Source organism: Mastigoproctus giganteus, chromosome 7, assembly GCF_048544385.1.
Source record: "Mastigoproctus giganteus isolate SK-2022 chromosome 7, ASM4854438v1, whole genome shotgun sequence".
Classification (NCBI taxonomy): Eukaryota; Metazoa; Arthropoda; class Arachnida; order Uropygi; family Thelyphonidae; genus Mastigoproctus; species Mastigoproctus giganteus.
Genome location: NC_143581.1, coordinates 177,293,579 through 177,312,580, shown reverse-complemented (window position 1 = coordinate 177,312,580; position 19,002 = coordinate 177,293,579). Strand labels below are relative to the sequence as shown.

Genomic DNA, 19,002 nt, shown 5'->3' with positions numbered 1-19,002 from the left:
GGTACGGTTTTGCTGGTATCCACCAGACATCTGGCTTGCCTCCCTGTGAGTACAGGGTTGTTGTTGTTGTTGTTTTTTTTCCAGCCTTCGATTCGGGAATGCTAGTCTTTCGAGTCAGGACTGCTGTTGCCGTTGTTGTTGTCTTGGTAGCAAGAAACAGTGTTCTGTTTCTTGGTTCTATTCTACGCTCTTGCTACCAATAAACAGAACACTGTTTCTTGGTAGCAAGGGCGTAGAATAGAACTTAACAACAGGCGCGCGTGCGCACACACACACAGAGCACTATACTCATTTCTGGCCACTTTACAGAGTTATGTTTCGGCACAGAGTATCACGGAGGAGTTGACCTAACGTTTTCTGGAACCGTCCTACATAAGATACATCGCAAGTCTACGTCCACATTAAATAGTGTGATGGGGAAACCAAATTATGCTACAAGGATAAAAGGACTAATTGTTTGTAGAGAATAATGGAAAGAGCTGTAGAAAAAATTCCGTCAAGAAATTACAAACGATATTGAAGAATTAAGGAGTTAAATCTAAATTATGACTACGTTAACAGTGGACTCGTTGCCCCCCCCCCCCCATCGATGAAGTAATCGGGAAGTGTTAAAAAAAATTCTGCTTATATCTGGTACTGAATCGACTACATTTACTCTATATTTAGTAAAGTTCAGGTATCGTTCTTTTAAAACATTGACTCCATACAATGATACAGTGAGGCATTCACTATCATTTGAAGTAATGGCGTTGTAGATTTTCGAGTTGTTGGCAAAGATCTGGATTTTGATTTCAAAAGAGTTGAACAGTGAGGTGATGCCACCTACAAAACAGATCGAAAAACATAAACCAAACAAGAACCCTAGGAAACACATAAGTTGATCGAGAACAGAACAGATTTAGCGCCATCCGCGATAATGAAAGCAAGGCGGGTAGAGGTGAACTGCACGAATCAGTGAAGTAAAGGAAGAATTCGGAAACCATTTAATTTTTGAGTTAGGAGATTGAGATTAATCCTGTCAAAAGCCTGAGCTAAATACATGAAGCGAATATTAATTACTTTTACAATAGGATTGCAGGAGTATTTCAACGCAGTAGTTGAAATCAAAATAAAATTCAAAATTGACAGGCTTTACTTGCTTCTGATTTCGATCATGTATAGATTTTTCCGCTTTCACTGAAGGCCGAGCGACGAGTACTCGGCGCTCAGCATTCAGTGAGAGCAGAAATGATCGAAATCAAAGACAGGTAAATCGTGCCAATTTCATTTGATTACTTTTCCTTGGCCAAGGTAAGCAGACATCTCAAGGGAAAAGAATGCTAAATTAAGAGATCTCAGAACTTCTGAATATAAATCCGAGTTCAGAAATCATATGAAGTTATGAAGACCAAAGTTATTAATATAATAAAGATTCAAAGATTTCACACCGAGGGATTATAATGGATCTGCAGTTGTACAATTATTAGACAGTCTGTTTTTATTGATTGAATTAGCTGCACTTTCTTGAGTCTAGATTGGGGTTGGGGGAGAAATTGATAAAAACAAAGATTAGCAGGAACAAGAGCAACCGAATTCTCTGAAGTAGTGAAATGTCTTGTGAGTTCCAAGTTCGAAGGAGAGGGAGATGTAATAGCTACTTGATGTATCCATATCAGGGAAAGAGTTTGGAAATTAAACTTTGAAACGTTTTATTAATGTATTAGAAACGGTTTTAGCGAATAAGGTGGCCACGGCACAAAATGAATTGATAGGGTGATTGCTCTTACATGTGTTTAGTGATTATAGGTGAGTAACCCACTGACTACAGTTTTTCTGTGGTGTTGCACATGTTCTAACTCAAAGATGTTAAAAATTACACCCTTCAGCAGGATGTAATTTTTAAGATCAAAAACAAACAAAAAATCAGTTCTAATCTATATTACACAACCTATTCTAAAATATTACTTGAAACATATTGTTTGCATTTCCTTACATAAAAATACGAATATGTAGAATAATGGAAGTAGAAATGATTTGAGTGTCTATAAATACATGATGATGTAGCTGAAAATCCTCTGAGTCGCCGCAAAAAGAAAACTTCTCATATTATATAAGGAGAAATATAACATGGATAAGTGAAAAGGGAAGAAGTTCTAAAAAAGAAAAATGTTCAAATGAGAATCTCGAAGAGAAGGCATCATCCCGCGTATGGGAAGAAAGAAGGAGAGAGAGAAAAGAGAGAGAGAGAAAAAAAGAAGGGAAAAAAAGCCTATATCAACTTTGCATATGAGTTTTACTCTCAGATAAGAGAGGGGGGAAAAAACGCGATACGGTAAAATGTTGGTGGACGTAATTTACACGGAATCCAATTTACTTTTATGGCAACAAATTCACTACAGGCGGCAGAAACAGCTCAGCCATGAGGCTTTATTCCAATGCTGTATTTCTTTATTTGCGAGCGACACTGAAGGCAGTTATTCGAACGAGTCTGCATAAGAGGGGGCATGCCGGTAGCCATGAAGTCGGTAGCAAAATCAATGAGCAGCAGCCGACATTTCAGTTACCGACTCATATGTGCTCCTCTCTCTCTCTCTCTCTCTCTCTCTCTCTCTCTCTCTCTCTCTCTCTCTCTCTCTCTCTCTCTCTCTCTCTCTCTCTCGATAGTGCCTTTAGGAAGAAAGATAACTGACAGTTCTTGTCTTCAGCAATAGCCTTTTGGCAACGACAAGAGAAAGTATTAAGGTAGACATACACTACGTAAAAGACCGTATTTCCCTCGCCATCATTAGCTGCCACAACACTATATCATCTGAAGCGTTCAGTGGAGGTCACTTACCCTTTATGCACGTGCAGCTTACGATCACTTTGCTAGTAAGCAATATAAAAGATGTCTTGAACACTAAACTACCCCTTAAATAAAACGGCCAAAAGAAAAAAAAAAAAAAATCTCAAAATATAATGTACTTGATTGGTAATACAAGTAACAGCGGATTAACTTCATTCGATCATTACACCTCAGAAAACGCCGCTAAAAATATAAAATATCACTTTAATTACTTTACTCCTCTTTCCCCCTGTTAATGTTCGTAAACAACACTATAATAGTTATGCCCTTATTATTTAGAAATTCAAAAAAAAAAAAAAAAAAAATTCACTGATTAAATCAATAAGTGCGAGCGAGCGAACACACACACACACACAAACACGCTCGGGTGCGCGCGCGAAAGGTTACAACTAATTAGAACCTCCTGATCAGGGTGAATTTAATATTAATGTAGGAAAATAAAAATCCTTGTTTAACACCGGTTTAAAAAAAAAGATACTATTTTTAAAATCTGAGAAATCTACTATTTCTCAGATTTTAAATCCATAAGAGGTACCATTAATTAAAAAAAAAATGCTTAGGTTATAGTCCTACAGTTTAAATTATTTTAGTCTTAAACTAAGATCATGTACAAAGTAATAAACAATTCGATTCTAAATATGGACACAATACAAAATATCAATTTCTGTTTCACAGTGAGGGAGGGAAAAACCCTAGGAAATTTTAGCAGAAACATCTCAATAATTAATTTATTAAAAATACTGGATGAGCGTAACTTAGATCCATTCATTGACCTGTCCACTTTTTAACATAAGATATCACTTATAAAACAAAACTGATACATCCCAATGTACTTATAAGTCTCCTCCAATTTATTTATTTTCTTGTATTTTATTTTTATTATTATTATTTTTTTTTTTTTTTTGTATTTTATCAGCTTGGGAAACATTAAATAATATCATGCATTTTGATTATATTAAATTTACATCACGCATAGTTACGGGTGATCCTGACTAATCAATGATGCTTAAATAAAACATAATTTTGCATTTCTATTTAAAACAAATAAAAAACCGATTCATTCAGCAACTGTTTCCCTACAGCTTTATTTAATTACCACCAGTGGTCGAAATGGAAAATTTTACGATACTGAACGTTTATTAATAAGCTATCTCAGTTTTAATAATTAAATATGTACATGACATTACCAATGCATCTGACAAATCGGAATGGCATACCGATGTGCTTCGGTTTATTTTGGGCCCTGCTTAAAACACAGACTTTAACTGAAGAAAGTTTAGTGTGAATCTTGTACAGCATAAATCTAACTTATAGCACCTAAATTCCTCAGTGAGAGATACTCACTCACTCCAAGCGTATCTGTTATAGGTTTGCACTAGACAAGACAAGACTGCAGCAATAATTCAAACACAGCATGGGTTTGTTAAGGGAAAGTCTTGTCTGACAAATTTGATTGGTTATTATGATGTGGTCACAAAGGAACTGGATGCGAAAAATAATTTTGATATCATATACTTGGATTTCAGGAAAGCTTTTGACACTGTTGCGCATGGAAGACTACTGTACAAATTGGAGCAGAATGGTATTAAGGGTAAGTTGCTACAATGGATAAAAGGATGGTTAAGTGGGAGAAGACAGAGGGTGGTAATCAATGGGTGCTGCTCTTCATGGACTAATGTTATTAGTGGAGTCCCACAGGGTTCGGTGTTGGGTCCACTGTTGTTTTGTGTATTTGTGTAAATTTTTGTCTACAATAAAGATGATGTTATTATAAACAGGTAGGGCACAATGGGGGAGGGGCCCTCGAAATGAACCTTCCGGCCTTTCTTTACAGATTATTCTGAACATTTCATGGCTAGGCATGGAGTAATTGTGCAGTCAGATATGAAGTTTTCTGAGCAATGCAGACAGGCTGCTAGGGCAGGTCATGGGGTTTTGTCAATGATATATAGGAATTTTGCTAGCAGGGAAAAGGAGGTGATTGTCCCTCTGTATAAGGCAATGGTCAGGCCACGCCTTGAGTACTGCGTACAGGTCTGGAGGCCTCATTTTAGGAAGGATGTAGATTTGCTTGAGCGTGTACAGAGAAGAGCAACACGATTGGTGAGGGGAATGAAGGGATTCTCTTACCAAGAGAGGCTTAAGTTCTGCAAATTGCAGTGGCTGGAGACTAGGCACCTGCGCGGTGATCTGATTGAGGTCTATAAGGCCTTGAATGGGTTGAGCACGCTGAATTCTGATGGGATCCTTCCACTTGTTCAGATTACGAACCTACGGGGACATAAGTTCAAATTAAGAAAGGACAGATGTAGAATAGATGTGCGGAAATTTGCCTTTAGCCAGCGGGTGGTTAATTGCTGGAACAAACTTCCATCTGTCGTTGTGGAAGTTGATAGGTTAAATAAATTTAAGGAGGAACTGGACAGGCATTTGGAGGGAATGGCGTGATGATTTTTTTTTTTTTTTTGGCTGATGCTGCATAAGCTCCTACACTTGCTTTCTTGCATCATGTGCCACTACTACTACTACTACTACTACTACTTGAAATTAATTTTTCTGGAACAAACGCTGACAAGTCTTCTGACAGACTATTAATTATATTATTCCAGTTTGTAACATGTTTGTTTGAATCTGTTCAAGTTCTTAAATTTCTTGCTAATTTGTGACATCAAAATAGAAACCTCCAGTATAATCTTCACAAAATGAAGATTGCAGTTTAACACCTAAATCACACGTTTATAGTTTATCTAGTAAATCAGAAATAATTTTTATAGTACGTTATCTAATCTAATTGATAACTTTGACTGACGTGATATTGCACTCAAAATATTTAGACATTCCTATTTGTTATATAGTCAGTTCACTGATATAAACAAGCAGTAGCTTAATAAAGTCCCATACCATTTCAGGATGCATTCTTATCAATGATAAAAAGATGATTGTTTTTTGTTACCTGATTACATCTATTTTGTTAAAATGTGTATATTCCATTCACATAGTATATCCTGTATGACAACTTATTCTGCACGTGCAACTCTTATCCCCATGAGAACTGTCTAGATATCGGAATAAAATTTTTGTCTACAATAAAGATGATGTTATTATAAACAGGTAGGGCACAATGGGGGAGGGGCCCTCGAAATGAACCTTCCGGCCTTTCTTTACAGATTATTCTGAACATTTCATGGCTAGGCATGGAGTGGAACTGTCTCCCCCCCACCACCGACAATTATTATTTGCAAAAGTAATAGTCAAAAGGATTTAGGTTAATAAATAAGAGTGCTAAAGAGTGATGGGTGCGATTTAAATGAACAAGGCGACAGGTACATTACATGATCAGAAGTTCTGTTTAACACCAATTAATATGCGTAAAATTTTTGTATAGAAAGTATCTCTTTAGATATGAATTATAGATCAAGTACCAAATACACGCTTAGAAATCCACTGAGATATTGTTAACTAATGAGTCTCGCCATGGAGTGGATTAACTAAATTTTGCACGTCGGTTGAAAGCACTGCTTGCAATAAGGTATCCAAAATATATCAAATATGATTTCCACTAGTTACGTACACTTCCATCAGTTTAATCCCTTGGAGATTTACATCTCATTAAACTAGAAAGAGAACGATTTGATTCCCTAAACCTTATGTAGGATAAAGATATAATTGGAAGATTCGAAAATACCACGGATTGGGAACTTTTTGTTCTCATGGAAGATACGAGAGAAACTGGAACGATTCTAAAGGTTAGAAAATATACGTGGTTACAAATACACACACTCGGATGGATTACTCTCGTATTACAGGCGGAAGAAGCACAGCTTGCAAAGTTTCTGCGCTTCCCTTAATTACATTATGTTTAATATTTTAAAGTGCCTTTTATAAAATGCATAAATTTCACCATTTTCATTCAGATAACTTAATTTCAAGAAACTTTAGAAACATTAGCTTCTGTTGTTACAAGTATTTTTCAGTTTGGAATTCTATAAACAGAATTTATGAGATACCTTTTATACACGTACAGTCAATAATCTGATAAGTAAAGGTACTCACTCTCACAATCTGTAACCAGCCTTATATCTTTTGTGTATGTGTGTGTGTGGTAACGCATAACTATAAACATGGAAGCACCGTCACCACCTATAACAAAAATTGAAATGGATAAAGTATGATTTAAATTCTTAGAAGGGAGACTAATATAAAAAAATAAACAATGACTGCCTACATGGCAAGGTTTCCGAAGTTATTTATTTATTTTTATTGCATTTTACTTGCAGCACCAAATGCAAAAAGTATTAAAAATATATGAACAGATAATTCTAGAAATGTGTGATTAACTATACCTACCAATAACCAGATTAGAGCATCGACAAAAAATATCACTGGTGCCTTTTAGATATCCAAAATTTGAAACAAAGAAGAGAATATTATTCTCTATTAATAAATCGGACTTTGGATGCAATACAACTAATTGCGTGCCCTTCACAAAGCTTGCCGTTAACAATTAACAAAAAAAAAAAAAAATGTTTTGTGTGCACTATATAAATAGATGGTTTGTTCTTTTATGTATTATTTATGTTCCGTATGCTTAATGAAGAAAGGATATATATTCAGTACATTGCACTAGTGGGAAAATCTTAAGAAGACAATCAGGTGTAAAAAGTCGACGTACGAAGAAGCATTTATGACTGCAAGGCAAGTTTTATAATCGTAGCTCGGTCACGAGAGAACTTACGAGCCATTAACAAGAACAGACACATATGTATATTGTAAGCAGAGTTTGGAGTAGACAGCACCACGTTGTCTTAATCCTGGGAACGATCACGGCCAGAGATAAACACAACAAACACACACACACGCGCACACGCACACACACATAGAGGCTTCGTAAAAGTTCCATTACTTACCCCAAGCGGGAGCCAGTACCGACCTAAGCGAATCAGACAGGCAGCACGATGCACACGGACTTTCGCTTCAGCGCTGCTCTGGCGTGACAGTGGCGGCGTCAGGAGAATGCGTCAACACATTTGTCACCTCCACACGAGCTGCACATGCCTCCGTGGCACGCTATACCTGCCACTACCGTCGTCACAGCCACCTTAGAAACGTGTAATCTCTAAGGCTACAACACAACACATGCCACAACGCCAAAGCTAACCACACCTCTCCATCAGAAACCCCTCTACTGCTACCCTAGCGGCAGTGATTCGGCTCGCGCTGCAGGCTACCCCCGGCTCTCAGGGACATGAGCTGCCGCAGGGCAGCTGTGTACAAACGACTCAGACCGGAGGCCGCGGGAGTGCCGAGCCCGTCAACAATGGCCACCTGGTTTTCTCCACTCCATGTGACGCGGAACTGAGAGAGAGAAACCCAGACCTTTTCCCCCGTTCTCACAAAACCGAAGGCAATGGCGATACTACAGAAGGTCTTTACAGACGTACAAACATCTCATGCAGTATAAGGGGCTGAGATTATAATTGGTTCTTTATACGGAGATCGGCGTTTGGTATCCCAGAGGTAACGTTTCACTGTCGCAGCGTAGGCGTCTCTTTCCTTCCAAATCTCGATTTATTCTGTGGCGCTACATCCTCTATCCCCCCACCTTTTCTCTTTCGAAAAATATTAATCGTTCTGATACCTCTCAAAAAGCTTTTATTCTGTTTTGTCCCCCCCCCGTTCATCTTTTACCTACACCAAAAAACCTGAAAAGGATGTGAATTTAATTTTCTTCTCATTGATTGCTACTAATCCAACTTTCTGTTTATACATCAGGTCAGCCACATACGGCAATATATGAAAAAGGTTACGAATACAAAAGTTTACCACAAAAATAGTACTGACGCCACGTGAACTCGCGTAGCGCCGTTCATAACTCCGCACTTTCGTAAGATGCAAATACTGTACATGCATATTACAGATCGTGTATTCTTATAAATATAGATACTTAGATATAAATATAGATATAGGAGTTTTATCTGGACTCCTCTTTACGGCCATGATGATCCCGTTCTGCAAGGGTAGGGATGATGTATGCACTTATGCAGACGATATTAAGATCCTAACACCCATCCAACCGTCCATGAACAATAGGGCATTGTGTGAGTAGATTAATTATAAGCTTCTGAACTTATTCGTGTACTTAGACAAATTTGGCTTGGCCCTAAATCCGCAGAATACTGTAATCATGGTGTACTCGCTCAAAAAATCGCCTACGCTCGTACACCCGAAACTTAAGGGCAAACCTATCCCAGTTGTTGAAACGCATAGAGATCTCGGAGTAACATTTGATACGAAACTTACGTTCAAGTCTCATATTGACCTGATTGTAAAGAAAATTAACTTCTTACGTTGGGCAACAAAACAGCAACTCTTGCACGTGAAACAGACTGCAACAACCGCACGATATTCAAGAACCACAGTGTATTCGGCCATTTTGTATGGCGCCGAATTGTGGGCGTCAGCCACCCCTACCTACATTATGCGAGTGAATTCTGGCTGCTAAAGTGGGCAAACCATAAGCACCATCTCCCTCAACAGTTAAGGACCACGCAGCTCTCTGAACAGCTTAAACTGCAGCGTTTACCAGACATCATTGCCTGGAAACGATTAATAACCACAATCAAAATGATGACTGGCACGATATCATCACCATGCTTCTGGCAGCTTTGTGAGTGGCATATCCCGACAGCTGCATTAAGAGGCACCAAATCCTTGAGAATGAAGACCAACAGACTGAAGATGGCCGACAGGTTTATACCCGCCAGTGCGTTAGAATCAATTCAGTGCCTAACACATATTGGAATTGACCTACAAAGGCTCAAAGAAGATCTGAAATATAAGAAAAAACCGCAATGTGGCTCGCTGAGGCTACTGTTGCCTAGTAGTTGTGTGAATTTCTGGCAAGAACTGTGTGTACGCAATTGAATAATGTATATCTCGCACAAGTTGATCAGTGAATGTGATGTTAAGATGAACTTTTGTATTACAATTCCCAGGACTCTAGACAGAAATGTAGTGAAGAGTAATGCAGTTTATATGTCATCTTTTCGTGTATATTTAACCTTTCTTGTATATTTTAGACATTCTTTTATTCACATTTTATGGTAATCTCCTGGCATTTTCTGCGTTGAAGGGAATTTGTCACTTACCAATGTACACCTATATTTTAAATTTGGTAGGACAAATAAGGATTTATACATAAATAGCTAGCGCTGGCTTGAGGTAAAACTGCATCCAAGGTGATGCTACTTTCAGCTCCCCATACCATTGCTATTAGTATAGTAGTAGAAGAGTGGGATATAGGATAAACACAACATAAAAATGTAATAAAACTAAAATTGTTTTACAGTTTATCATATTAATGCAAATTGAATAAAATATAAATAGTCTAAATAGAAATAACAGAAATGTATAAAAAAGTAAAACTCCTTCACTTGCAAAACTTGTTTTATTGTTTCTTCGAGAATTTGGAATCCTCTGGATTATAGCAATCTGCGAAACTGCCTGATCAGCCGGTATCTCGAACCAGCTCTGCATATACAAATTGCATTTTATTCTGCATTTTACAAAAAGTACTCTTATTTCTATACTATTAATTAATACTGATCATAGTCATATGATCAGTATTATACTCAGCTCATAGTCATATAGTCATTCAGATGAATATAGTCAGGGAAAGACCTAAGTGGTTAATATCCATTAAGATAATATATATATGTATATATATAAATAAAATCATATTTATTATTAGCTGTATGGTTCAATGAAGCTCCATGCTTTTGCTACATCAACCAAAAATTAAGTAAATAAATAATAACATAAAATAAAATAAAACGCCTATGTATTTCTCTTTTCATGAACGTACCTACCAGCTGACCTTTGAATTTCTCCGAGCTGTCTGTCAGCATTACAATAATTAATAACTCGGTGGTTAAAAGAAAACTTCCTACAATCCAGTCTAGACCAATTTTCCTCAAAATCTGAATTTGTGACTCAGTTCATAAATTATTTATAACCATGAAAATTTCACTTTCGTTCATTTCACTGTTCTTTCCCCAGAGCCTTATAAATCTCAATCAGGTTTCTCTGTAGCCACCATATTCGAAGATTTTCCTCATATGGGAGCCTTTTGCCGATCTGAAGGGCCTTCAAGAAGCCGGTGGGGTTTCATTTCCAAATCCTATCATCACACCTTAAGAGGTACTGTAAGTTAAATTACTAACTTACTCTGAACTTGTTAACTCGTATTACTTATTGTAACAATGTTCGGTAAACTGACTGTGACATTTTAAGTTAACTACTTAAGTCTACATTGTGCTGCCTGGAGAAGAAGCACCAGATTTAAACAAATAAAGATCACCGAAAGGATAGCCTGTTATTTGTTTAAAAATAGGAGAGACGATTATGACAGCCTTGTTTGAGACTTACTGGTTCTCATCAGAGTGGATGACCATGAATGGCGAATAGCTTCACTAATTCACTTCTCTTCAAGAAAATCGTGATAAAATATTGCATATTTCATAGAGGAAAAATTGTAGGGCATATGAAATAGGTTAGTTTGTCTAGATTAGATTATTTGTCTAAGTGTCTAACACATTCATTTGGGGGCTGGCAAAATTTAAATTTTGCATAAACAATGATCTCAATATTCCAGTTGAGAATTAAGTTCACTTGACCCGTCAGTAATCACGTCACAGTTTCTTAACACCTTGACATGAGGAGTTTAAAAGGCCCCAATTCTTAAATATTCAATAAGGATGGGGTTTTTGAAAATTTTTCTGATTACAAGATTTGGGAAAAAAAAATCTGAAATGTTATAATTTAGTATTGATATCGTGCTTGTAAATGATATAAGTATCAATAAAGGCTATTTTGTTTGTTTTTCATGTCTAATATGGTAAGAAGCCCTGAATGTACGAATATTTTTATATATATTCATAATTTTATTTAATGCTGATACTGGTACAAAATATAGATAACAATGATACAGAACTTGAAATCAGAACGAGAAACTCGCACCAACAGGAAGTCAAACAAATCAGGAACAGCAAAGATAAAGGGGCACATATCGAGGGTTTAGTGTCAGACAACGCTAACTACAAAATCATTTTGTAGTAAACGCTTTTGTAATTTACCAAGAAAAAGTCATTTGATTTAGTTGGTTTATCAGAAATGTGCTTATAGCCCAAGCTAACTTGTAAATTACTAGAGAAATACATTTCTATGACATGATATGCATTGTTATTTGTATTAAAGTTAAACTCAAGTTGTCTTAAAAGAAAAATGCAGTCCTGTAGTTAACGTTGTCTGACACTAAGCCCTCGATATTGCAAAGAACCTGTTGGTAATCTTTGTTTAATTTTAAACAAAGAACTTATTATCCGCTATCTTTTACGAGTAGGAGGGAAAATGGCATACCCCCCAATCACGGTAACAAGGAACAATATCAAGCTTTTATTCATATTATAATATGAATTATAATTTTTAAAAAAATGTGTTGTTTTCATTTAGAGCCAAAAGGTCATGTGTATGGATGGGCGGATCAGTTACATACCGTACTGCTAAAAGTAAAAGGACGCCTCTTGGATTAGGGAAAATGAATGATACTGGCCATCCACGTGTCAGGAATAAATTAAAAAAAAAAAAAAAAAGAAAAAAAATCAGTGTTTAGGCCAAAAGTAAACAGATCAGTAAGCAATCTGTTTATGTCACTGCAAAAAAGTTGCAACACCCTAGATTCGTGATTTCTATCATTTTGTACTTGAGTAACACTGGTTCAAAAGATGCTATATTCGCGGCACAGCTAAAGAGCGACTATCACCAAACTCAATGAAGTTATTACTTGTTCCTTATCTCCCGGCACACCAAGATGCCGATACACACCGGATGGAAACCACTGCATTAGATCAACGGTGGCTGATGATTAAACACCAAATGGAAAAATCATGGCCCAACTACAGCTGAGAAACGCTCGGTAGACCGAAGAAGTTTATGGAAAAAGACTGGAGCGCGCTCAGAAGAGTGGGAAATAGATCTCATCACTCCTCATCGAATAGGATACACTAAGAGTTCAGGGAGGCCAGAGGAACTGATAATATAGCGGGGAGAAAAACAACAGGAGGCACAAGGTCACCCACTGCACCTTCTCTTCTATAATTTTAGACGGAGCAGGAGGCCAAGTGAATGACCATGAGAGCAGCCTGTTATTTCTCTACATATGTTAGTTCAAAACGATACATAAAGAGCTGTCGAATTTTACAGAAAGGCTGCAGAACACAAACCAAATAACATGCAATGCATAGTCCATCGTTAATTGGTCTCTAGAATGTAGGAAAGCTAACTATGGAGTGAAGCATCAGGATAGATCAGTTTAGCGATCTGATGGCCGTGTTTGAATCTAGAGCGGTATTTCGCAACCGATGCTCATCACTTTGGATTCTATGATGAGGAATAAATTTGTACATAACATCTGGATTTCAGAAGGTATATTTTGAGGAGACAAAAAAGAAAAACAAACATATAATTGTTTTACCGCATATATTAGATACAGAATCACAAGTAAAGATAAAATTTTTTCGGATGGAGGAGGAACAAAATGTCTTTCAGATGCTCCGTTCCCATATTTTTTGGCATAATTAATTTGAAGCAAAGTTTTTTTGGCACCGTCAATTTGACGCCAAATGTGTACGAAAACATCTTCGACTCTGTATAGATTTCATCAGGATTACAAATTTATAACAAATTAAAATTACGTTACTGCACGAAAGAGAAATATGAACTACTAAAGAAATGCTTTTCTATCTCACCGATGACTCAATGACTTACCAAAAGTATTACCGATTCTCGAAAATGCAAAAGATCACATATAAGGTCAATCAAAGGATTACTGATACCGATAATTCGGTCTGATCGAGATGCTCATTGTTACCCAAGTAGATCTCACTGGAAAGAAGCAGGGCAAGGGGAGAAAACAGTCGGCGTCTCATATACTGAAGGTAAGCCAGGGCATGTGGTAATCCCCTGTAAAACTTTATAAAAAAAAAAAAAAAATCTCAGAAGGAAGTAGGATTTACTGATGGCCTTTTTTTTCCTCCCTCGTGGAAATAAACGGCGCAATCTGGTGAGGCAGGTCAGGCCTCACTCGCATATTCTAAGCAATAACCATGGGTAGCCAACCTTTTCCTGCAGCGTTCCGCACTTCATGCTGAAGATGCATCGCGTGCCACCTAGGAGCATATCTATAAGCTACCGAAATCAATACCCCCACTACTGATCCGCGCCACCAAATATTTTTGCTAACTACATAAAGGAATTATTGTGTATGGCAAGGGTTTGAAAAAAAATTAAGCAATTTTACGTTCATAAAATAAATTTAACACAGATTAACGATTAAATGTTTATACTTATACAGTCGATGTCATGAGGCGTTTACTTGCCCCTTACATGCGTTAAGGTAAGTAGCAGCCATTATCAGTCCACTGCAGGATGTAAACCTCCTTAACAATTCATGTTGACGGAAATAGACCATAATCTACCACGCTGGTCCAGTGAGGGTTGGTGGATCGACCGTATTTAGCAGTCAGGGTATCTATCATGTGCTACTGCACCACGCTGATTCAGGTGAACAAGATCGTGTGCTACTGCACCACGCTGAATCCGGTGAACATGAACTTCAGTTCACATCAAATTGAAATCCGGGTTACATTTGGCGATAAAAGTGGAATTTGAAGTGTATATTTATTTCTGGTTTGTTATTCCCCCCCCCCCCTCCCTCCACACACACATCAGTAGCTGAGCGACGAACAAGAACTACGCGTGACACGTGTGCAGCAGAATTGACCGCCCCTAAAATACATTAAAAAAAAAAATTCATTCGACTATGTTCGGCCCATAAGACGCGGGGTGATTTTAGATATTTTCCAGGAAATATTTGCGTCTTATGGTCTGGTAAATACGGTATATGCATATTTGTTCTGGTTCTCCGCCTAAATAACAGAATACTTTGTGATGTTCAGCGTTCTACTAAAGGTTGAGAAACACTGATCTAGAAGATAACCGGATTACTAGACATAGTGTTAGTGTTAATTGTCTGGAGGCACCGCTGTTTCTCCAAACTCCGCTATTATTTAACAGAGTGTGTCGCCCCATTTGTGCAATTTTTTTGCAGAGATGCTGATAGCGCCTGGAATTAAATAAATACATTTTCTGTTTATACTCCGGGACGACCAAACGGTCAGAGGACTTCACAAGATAGACAGATTACAAGAAACAGCACCGTATTCAGCAGTCACGGGCTTGAACCCCGGTCACTCAAAGCACGTGTACTTATGCACCCGCCGCGCGCATTGTTTTTCGTGTTTTGATCTTGTTCCATTAGTCGCCTTTCCTGGAACAGTAAATGCCATTCAGAAAACTGCCTCCATAAAAGGGACCAAAAACAGGCTTCCCTATACTGCTACGACAATGTGGAATTTGGTATGTATTTGGTATATTGGGGGTTTAACGGTTCCTGGGATTTCTCCCATCTCCGCGTATGCTCTCTGTATCGGTCAAGCCAGAGATTTAAAAGTGTGTGGGATATGTACTATGTATTTGTGGTCATTGTTCATCCGGCCTGTTAGCCGCCGGGCCCCTAATGGGGCCCGATGTTACCAATACCAGCCACGGAGAGGCCGGCCGGGTGTTACGAGTGATTCAATCAGTACTCTGGCAGGTCCTTCCACTTACTTTCCTGGGATTTCATTGCCTAGGACCAAAATAAAAAAATAAACATTAGAAAAATAGTCGCGAGGACGTTTTATTGCGAATTTGGGTTTTTGCTTTAGGACCACTGTTTGGGGTTTTACGCTGAAGGTTTTGATAAAGCCTAATTAGGTCGGGCAAGAATTTTGGTGTGGCTTAGAATTTTGATGTAGGGCTAATCGCTGTGTGAAATGACAGATGTGGGTGGGAAGGCAAAAGACTGGGGGGGGGGGAATAGGAAGCAGAGGGGTAGATGGGGGAAGGTTCTCCCCCCCCCTTTTTCAGTGGGGCATGCCCATGCCTCACCAGAGGGAAATAGGGTTGGCAAGGGGGAAGGGAGCGTGTGTCTCTCCCCCCACCAGGGATTACGGTTTTAAAGAAATCTCGCAGGTGCGAGATTTGATAGCCAGATGGCACTCTAGTTCTGATGTAATTCCAGTTTTTATCATTTTCAGGAACTTCATCGTTGTGGCGCGTTTGTATCAAGTCCGAGCTGGTCGGTCCGCAGGATTCTTGATTTGGTCTCCCAGGAGGAGTAGCCCTGCGCAGGTCTCTTGAGTTTCGAATGGCGTGTCTATTTCTTCATGCTGAGATTTTTATTTTTTTGCTCTTGCTTTGACTCTTCTGTGTCTCTCCTTTATTTTTACTTCGTCCATGACATTTGGATTATGATATATCTATTGGGTGTTATTGTCCTCCCGAGGATCAGGTTGCATTGCGATAATTGTTTTCCTTCTTGTGAATAATTGTATTGCAAAGTTAGTTAGTGCTCTGTAATCTTCCTGAGTGTCCAATATTCGGGACTCTTGGTGGATTGGGTTATGCATGTACTCAATCCTTACAATAAGACTTGCTCTTATATCTTTATAGTTGTCGCAGTCATGCATGACGTGACTCCAAGTCTCTGGTTCTCCACATGGACAATTCCTGTCTTCTATTATGCCCATTGTGTTTAGTTTATCTCTGAACGGGCCGTGGCCTGTTAATAAGTAGGTAGTGTTGAGGCCCGGGTATATCCATGTTAATAAGTAGGTAGTGTTGAGGCCCAGGTATATCCATGTTAATAAGTAGCTAGTTTTGAGGCCCGGGTATATCCATGAGCTGGTACTTTTGGGTACATTTTTGTTACAAGGGGAAGAAATTTGTGTGTTATTGCTCCTTTGGTGGTTTCATTCAGCCTTGTCTACCAAATGTGAGTTAGGTGTGCATCAAATCTTTTTTGATCCTACTTCCAATCATTGGTAACATTGAGGCTTAAGCCGTTAGTTGTGATTGGTATTGCCTTTTTGTAAAAATACATTAATCCAGTTCGTACTACCTCTAAGTCAAGGGGCAGTGCACCAGCAATGACCTGAAGCGCTGCCGTACTGGTTGTATTGCTTGCCTTAGTGATGGTTAGTAGTATGTTCCTTTGTATTGTTTCTAATATTTTCCGATTTGTTGCTGTGTTGGTCTTCGTCATCCATATAGGTGAGCCGTAGATAATTGCTGGTATAAATAAGGCTTTATAATATAAGGAGAGGGTCTTCTTGTTCAGTCCCCAGTCCTTTCGCGTTATTCTTAGTATGAGTCTGGTATATTTGCGTATTTTCTTCCTGGGGTAATTTAGATGGGGTTTAAATGAGAGATTGCAATCTATAATTATCCCTAAGTACTTTATCTGGTTGGTTAGTCTGACAGTGGTACCTTCTATTTTGATTTGTGGCGGCCTGTTGTGGCAGCAGTATGGGGAATCTCGTTTACATCTCTGTACGGTCCAGGATATGTGTCCATCCTTGAGACCATCTGTATCCCTACATGGTCGCCGTGCACCCCCAGGACAATGGCCTCTTCCAGCAGGACAATGCGTGTCCCCATTGAGCCGTGGTGACTCATTTTACCACCATGGAATGGCCTCCCCGTTCTCCGGACATGAACCCTGTGGAGCATCTTTGGGCATACTGTGGAAAGGTCAGTTCGAGCTTTGGGTACTCCACTCAGGAATGCGACGGAATTATGGACAGCGGTGCAGCAAGCATGGATGGAAATACCTGCGGAACGCTTTCGTAAACTGGTGGACTCAATTGCCTCCCCGTGTGACTGCCCTTATCCGGGCGAAAGGTGGGCCTACCCATTACTAGGTAGGTATCCAATGATTTCTGTCCACTCAGTGTAGAAAACTTGCTTATTGTCCAAATGGTAGCCGAGGATTCTGTCTCTTTGTCAACGCTATTGGCCACAACGCTCATCTGTACTACTCCCTCTGTTAAAGCTTCATGGTTCTATTGCGATCTCAGCTAAAGGTAAAGCGGACTTGCTTGATAAACCAATTCTTACCATTCCCAGTACACTACACTTAATGTCTCTTGTGGCTTTTTGTTCGTTTTTCTTATCTACTTGGTTTTCTTTTTTTTCTTTTCTTTTTTTTTTATGTGAAAACATCTATAGCAGCACTAGAATAAAATCGATTGGTAACGAAATAGTTTATGGAAATGACACAATGACGTCACTTCCTATTAGGTGGCTGTTAGATTTTAAAAGACGCAAATGGCGTTAACGATGCTAACTCAGTCACTAACGTTGATTCGGTAGAGTAAGCAGCGGGTAGTAATATTATGCAAAAATAAAAGCTTCGAAGCCACCAAAGAAGCCTCTCGTGTCGAAAAGGAACATGTTCAAAAACATGGAGAACAAAAAAAAATACAGACTTTAATAAAATCTGCTTCTCAAGATTTTGATCAACATCAACTTTCTAAGCAGCGTAAGTAAGTTTCGATCAAACCGTTTAAAAATTTAAACGGTTTGATTCGAGAACGCAGCAATAAAACAATCACTTGAACAAACAACAATCACTTCCTGCAGGAGTTTTTGGTTAATAAATAAATAAATAAATTCTTTATTGCTAATAAGTACAGGACATGTACTAGAGACAATAATACTCAACACGGCGACATGGCCAGGAGTTTTACATTATAAATGAAATTATAAATGAAATTAATTGGCAAAAAGGAAAAAATACCGTTACATGGAAATTATGAGTTACAAACATGTAAATTATAATAATGAAAAATGAGGACTAAACGTCATATGGAGGAAATTATCCCAGTTCCACAGATGGAATCCACTCGAGGAGCATGTGACGGTATTTGTAGTCGGTAGCTAATTTCTGAAGGTCGACTCCAAGACGGAGCAGTGCCTGAATTTTGGGGAGTGCCTGGGCAAGTAGGAACCGACTACACAGTTTCAACCGGTTCTTTTTGAGGATTAGTGTGGGCTCTGACCTCAAGGATGGCGTAGGATTGTGCCACTGACAGAAATCCCAGATGTTTGGGGCGTTTATCACTCCTGTGTACATTTTTACTGAAGTCATTAAACGCCTGCTGTCAATTAACCTCGGGAGCCTGGGTACATTTAGCTGCTCAGCCATGTCAGTTGTTCTCAATTGAGGGGGTCGGCGA

The 19,002-nt window shown here is 38.6% G+C and overlaps 1 long non-coding RNA gene across 1 annotated transcript in view; it reads right to left on the bottom strand.

Moving 5' to 3' along the window:
• The window catches only part of LOC150083359 (uncharacterized), a 374,752-nt gene extending 366,747 nt beyond the window's left edge, over window positions 1-8,005 (bottom strand). Inside the window, exon 1 of the long non-coding RNA XR_016547169.1 lies at window positions 7,732-8,005. This is a non-coding gene — a long non-coding RNA (uncharacterized LOC150083359). The remainder of the gene's footprint in view (window positions 1-7,731) is intronic.
• Window positions 8,006-19,002: the final 10,997 nt, after the last annotated feature.